Genomic DNA, 6,000 nt, shown 5'->3' with positions numbered 1-6,000 from the left:
TTATGAGGCCGGGGCCGTGTTTATGAGGCCGGGGCCGTGTTTATGAGGCCGGGGCCGTGTTTATGAGGCCGGGGCCGTGTTTATGAGGCCGGGGGTGTGTTTATGAGGCCGGGGGTGTGTTTATGAGGCCGGGGGTGTGTTTATGAGGCCGGGGGTGTGTTTATGAGGCCGGGGGTGTGTTTATGAGGCCGGGGGTGTGTTTATGAGGCCGGGGCCGTGTTTATGAGGCCGGGGGTGTGTTTATGAGGCCGGGGGTGTGTTTATGAGGCCGGGGGTGTGTTTATGAGGCCGGGGGTGTGTTTATGAGGCCGGGGGTGTGTTTATGAGGCCGGGGGTGTGTTTATGAGGCCGGGGCCGTGTTTATGAGGCCGGGGGTGTGTTTATGAGGCCGGGGGTGTGTTTATGAGGCCGGGGGTGTGTTTATGAGGCCGGGGGTGTGTTTATGAGGCCGGGGTGTGTTTATGAGGCCGTTGGTGTGTTTATGAGGCCGGGGGTGTGTTTATGAGGCCGGGGGTGTGTTTATGAGGTCGGGGTGTGTTATGAGGCCGAGGGTGTGTTTATGAGGCCGGGGTGTGTTTATGAGGCCGGAGGTGTGTTTATGAGGCCGGGGGTGTGTTTATGAGGCCGGGGGTGTGTTTATGAGGCCAGGGCCGTGTTTATGAGGCCGGGGTGTGTTTATGAGGCCGGGGGGGTGTTTATGAGGCCGGGGGTGTGTTTATGAGGCCGGGGGGGGGGTGTTTATGAGGCCGGGGGTGTGTTTATGAGGCCGGGGTGTGTTTATGAGGCCGGGGGTGTGTTTATGAGGCCGGGGGTGTGTTTATGAGGCCGGGGGTTTGTTTATGAGGCCGGGGGTGTGTTTATGAGGCCGGGGCCGTGTTTATGAGGCCGGGGGTGTGTTTATGAGGCCGGGGCCGTGTTTATGAGGCCGGACCGTGTTTATGAGGCCGGGCCGTGTTTATGAGGCCGTGTTTATGAGGCCGGGCCGTGTTTATGAGGCCGGACCGTGTTTATGAGGCCGTGTTTATGAGGCCGGACCGTGTTTATGAGGCCGGACCGTGTTTATGAGGCCGAGCATGAGGATGCTTGTTAATCTACTCTCTGGCCCTCCTGTATTATCAATAAAAAAATACACTCTAGACATGACCATGATCATTATTATAATTTATATTCGCTAAAATGTGGTTCTTGTTTATACAATAAGTTAAAATGTCCTATACTGCTTCTTCGGGGTCGGCCGCCGCCTGGACGAGCACAGCCTGGCGACGGGTCCCAATAACTGGGATCCGAACCCAGTGAATGAGATCTAGGAAGGGTGATCTTATCCATTCCTTGTGGAAACAATAGCTAAAAAAAAATTGCTTTCATGCAACAAAGGAATTTACCTTTCAAAGGAGACTCCAGGGGCCAGATTCACGAAGAAGTTACGCAAGCACTTTACGAACCTGTCCATCTTTTCTCAATCTTTGGCGGCTTTGTTTACAATTATTAAACAGTTAATGAGCTCCGAAGCACCAGGAGGCTGTTTATAACAATAACAACAGTTGATTGGGAAGTTTTCATGCTTGCAAACTGTTTAATAAATGTAACGAAAGCCGTCAAAGATTGAGGAAAGATGTACACGTTCGTAAGTGCTTGCGTAACTGCTTCGTGAATCTTGCTCCAGGTGGCAGAGAGCGCCCTCTCGCTCCTCCGCAGACGACGTAACCAATCAATCATCATTCATTGAGTGATTGGCTCAACTCATAAATGTTCAGATATTTACATTCATAATTTGTTACATGTATCACATAATACCTGGTTACCTGGTTACCTGGTTGATGGGGTTCTGGGAGTTCTTCTACTCCCCAAGCCCGGCCCGAGGCCAGGCTTGACTTGTGAGAGCTTGGTCCACCAGGCTGTTGCTTGGAGCGGCCCGCAGGCCCACATACCCACCACAGCCTGGTTGGTCCGGCACTCCTTGGAGGAATAAATCTAGTTTCCTCTTGAAAATGTCCACGGTTGTTCCGGCAATATTTCTTATGCTTGCTGGGAGGACGTTGAACAACCGCGGACCTCTGATGTTTATACAGTGTTCTCTGATTGTGCCTATGGCACCTCTGCTCTTCACTGGTTCTATTCTACATTTTCTTCCATATCGTTTACTCCAGTACGTTGTTATTTTACTGTGTAGATTTGGTACTTGGCCCTCCAGTATCTTCCAGGTGTATATTATTTGATATCTCTCTCGTCTTCTTTCTAGTGAGTACATTTGGAGGGCTTTGAAACGATCCCAATAATTTAGGTGCTTTATTGCGTCTATGCGTGCCGTATATGTTCTCTGTATTCCCTCTATTTCAGCAATCTCTCCTGCTCTGAAGGGGGAAGTGAGTACTGAACAGTACTCAAGACGGGACAACACAAGTGACTTGAAGAGTACAACCAGTGTGATGGGATCCCTGGATTTGAAAGTTCTCGTAATCCATCCTATCATTTTTCTGGCTGTCGCAATATTTGCTTGGTTATGCTCCTTAAACGTTAGGTCGTCAGACATTATTATTCCCAAATCCTTTACATGCTGTTTTCCTACTATGGGTACATTTGATTGTGTTTTGTACTCTGTATTATGTTTAAGGTCCTCATTTTTACCGTACCTGAGTACCTGGAATTTATCACTGTTAAACATCATGTTATTTTCTGATGCCCAGTCGAAAACTTTATTAATATCAGCTTGAAGTTTTTCAATGTCCTCAGCCGAGGTTATTTTCATACTGATTTTTGTGTCATCTGCAAAGGATGATACGAAGCTGTGACTTGTATTTTTGTCTATATCTGATATGAGAATAAGGAAAAGCAGCGGTGCAAGGACTGTACCCTGAGGTACAGAGCTTTTCACTGCACTTGGACTAGATTTTATATGGTTGACCGTTACTCGCTGAGTCCTGTTTGACAGAAAACTGAGTATCCAGCGTCCTACTTTACCGGATATTCCCATTGACTTCATTTTGTGTGCTATCACGCCATGGTCACATTTATCGAAAGCCTTTGCGAAGTCCGTGTATATCACATCAGCATTCTGTTTCTCTTCTAATGCCTCAGTGACTTTGTCGTAGTGCTCAAGTAGCTGTGAGAGGCACGATCTTCCCGCTCGAAATCCATGTTGGCCTGGGTTGTGAAGGTCATTGGTCTCCATGAAATTGGTGACCTGACTCCTAATCACTCTCTCAAATACTTTTATGATGTGCGATGTTAGTGCAACTGGTCTATAATTTGTTGCCAATGCTTTGCTCCCTCCCTTGTGTAGAGGGGCTATGTCTGCTACTTTAAGTGCATCTGGTATCTCCCCCGTGTCCAAGCTCTTCCTCCACACTATACTGAGTGCCTGTGCTACCGGCACTTTGCATTTCTTTATAAATATTGAATTCCATGAGTCTGGACCTGGGGCCGAGTGCATGGGCATGTTTTCAATTTCTTTTTCAAAATTTAGTGCGCTCGTGTTTATATCAGTTATATTTACAGGGGTTTGATGGTTAGTCCCGTGACACAGTTGATTGTAAACAAACACTTGAGCTTCTTATGAGAGAGTTTATGAGTGCTCGTTTGGTGAGGTCTCTGATGAGGAGAGAGTGAGACGTCCCGGGCGTCGCAGAGACCCGCTCTCCTCCCTCCAATCCTGACTGGTCCTGCTAAGAAGGAAATATAGAAGATAGGGTTGATTGTATGCAATAAATACTCTTTCTTTCCCTTTCTATCTCCCTCCTTTCACCCTCTCTCTCTCTCTCTCTCTCTCTCTCTCTCTCTCTCTCTCTCTCTCTCTCTCTCTCTCTCTCTCTCTCTCTCTCTCTCTCTCTCTCTCTCTCTTAAACTAAGATCAGGGTTCATAAGGGATGTCAAATGACGTACCTGGTGAAGCTGCAAGCAAGAGCTGTTATCCTACCTCAGCTCATCTGAAGCCTGCTCCTAGAGACTCATTTATTTCACAAGAATGTACTTTGAAACTATCACATAGGGAACTATCATATAAGGAACCTTGTGAAACTGCAAGAGCTGTAATCCTTCCTCAGCTCAGTTGTAATCCTACCTACTCCTAGAGACCCTTTTATTTCATGGGCCTATTATATGTAACAATTGAAATATACTTTATTCATTAAAAACAATATGTAACAGTCATATAAGGAATGGGATGTTTCAAAAAGCTAGCTACGTGATGCTAAAAATCCCCATCACACAGGATGTTCACTCATACATACAGAGGCACGTGATCAGTAGTCTGCACTGACAGACTCTGGGTGCATTATGAGGATATCATCAACACAAGGGTGAATAAGGTAGTCTACCTCTTCAAGCTCTGAGTGGAGGGCTGACCAGTTCCCTCTGTCCCAAAACCAGGTAGTTCGGACAGATTCTTCACCTCGATCTGTCGGGATAGTCGGTGTAGTATAGACAGCCTGCAGGTGGTCTGAGGAACCAACATATCCCAGAAGTCTGCACTGGACTATGCTTGCAGGAAGGTCAGTTACGACTGGACCGAGGGACGAGCCTGACGTGTGGGTGGGAAAGCTCACAAAAGTTTCAAGGTTGAAGGCTGCTAAGAGTTCATCAAACTCCCTCTGTACGAGATACTGGTTGAGGTCATCTACAATTATAATGTGGTGCATCAGCAGGGAGTCCAGGTGGTTCATCAGGAAGTTGATTGGGGAAGCACCCTGCCATCGAGGTCTGTACATTGCACATAAGAGTATTGAGGTACCTGGATTTTGGCAAATTTTGAAGAACATAATTTCAAGATGACCGAGGATGACCACATCAATGGATTGAGCATGAACAGATTTGTTGATACACAATGCAACACCCCGTCCTTGACCACTACCTGTCTACCTGTCTCGGCGCCACCATGAGGTATAACCGGCAATTGTAGCAAAGTTCTCAGGGGTCGTGTCATCTAGACATGTTTCTAGCACAACAACCACATCAGGACGATGAGTGTTGACAAAGGTGTGTGTGAGATCGCCAACATTGGTCATGAAGCCCCTGATGTTGGCAGACAATATGCTGATGGATTGACTCCTCATGTCTGTGTGTTGCTGGAGAAGACAGCTGTGTATGGTCAGCTCTCTCTCTCTCTCTCTCTCTCTCTCTCTCTCTCTCTCTCTCTCTCTCTCTCTCTCTCTCTCTCTCTCTCTCTCTCTCTCTCTCTCTCTCTCTCTGGGTCTCTCTCTCTCTCTCTCTCTCTCTCTCTCTCTCTCTCTCTCTCTCTCTCTCTCTCTCTCTCTCTCTCTCTCTCTCTCTCTGGGTCTCTCTCTCTCTCTCTCTCTGGGTCTCTCTCTCTCTCTCTCTCTCTCTCTCTCTCTCTCTCTCTCTCTCTCTGGGTCTCTCTCTCTCTCTCTCTCTCTCTCTCTCTCTCTCTCTCTCTCTCTCTCTCTCTCTCTCTCTCTCTCTCTCTCTCTCTCTCTGGGTCTCTCTCTCTCTCTCTCTCTGGGTCTCTCTCTCTCTCTCTCTCTCTCTCTCTCTCTCTCTCTCTCTCTCTCCCTCTCCCTCTCCCTCTCCCTCTCTCCCTCCTTCTCTCCCTCCCTCTCAATAAAGCACCACTCACCCCCACACCTCACACCCACTACACTAACACCGGTCTCGGGGCTAAGACAGAGGTCTGCTCCATGTAGAGCATTTCCCGTCTCTCGCTCTCTCGGAAATTGTTGATAATAGTAGAGTTGGCGGCCTGGTGGCTCACCCTCCACTCCTGGCCTGGCGCTGGCTGTGGCGGGTGTTGCTGAGGCGGGTCCTGCTGTGGCGGGTGTTGCTGAGGCGGGTCCTGCTGTGGCGGGTGTTGCTGAGGCGGGTCCTGCTGTGGCGGGTGTTGCTGAGGCGGGTCCTGCTGTGGCGGGTGTTGCTGAGGCGTCTGCTGTGGCGGGTGTTGCTGAGGCGGGTCCTGCTGTGGCGGGTGTTGCTGAGGCGGGTCCTGCTGTGGCGGGTGTTGCTGAGGCGGGTCCTGCTGTGGCGGGTGTTGCTGAGGCGTCTGCTGTGGTG

At 49.0% G+C, this 6,000-nt stretch overlaps 1 protein-coding gene across 1 annotated transcript in view; it reads left to right on the top strand.

Moving 5' to 3' along the window:
* The first annotated feature begins 5,715 nt into the window (after positions 1-5,715).
* Positions 5,716-6,000, top strand: part of LOC123775331 (uncharacterized) — a 49,177-nt gene continuing 48,892 nt past the window's right edge. Inside the window, 1 exon segment of the mRNA XM_069321959.1 lies at positions 5,716-5,997. The gene's annotated coding sequence lies outside the window, so the exon portion shown is untranslated.

Source organism: Procambarus clarkii, chromosome 10 (assembly GCF_040958095.1).
Source record: "Procambarus clarkii isolate CNS0578487 chromosome 10, FALCON_Pclarkii_2.0, whole genome shotgun sequence".
Lineage (NCBI taxonomy): Eukaryota > Metazoa > Arthropoda > Malacostraca > Decapoda > Cambaridae > Procambarus > Procambarus clarkii.
This window is presented reverse-complemented; position numbering and strand designations above follow the sequence as displayed.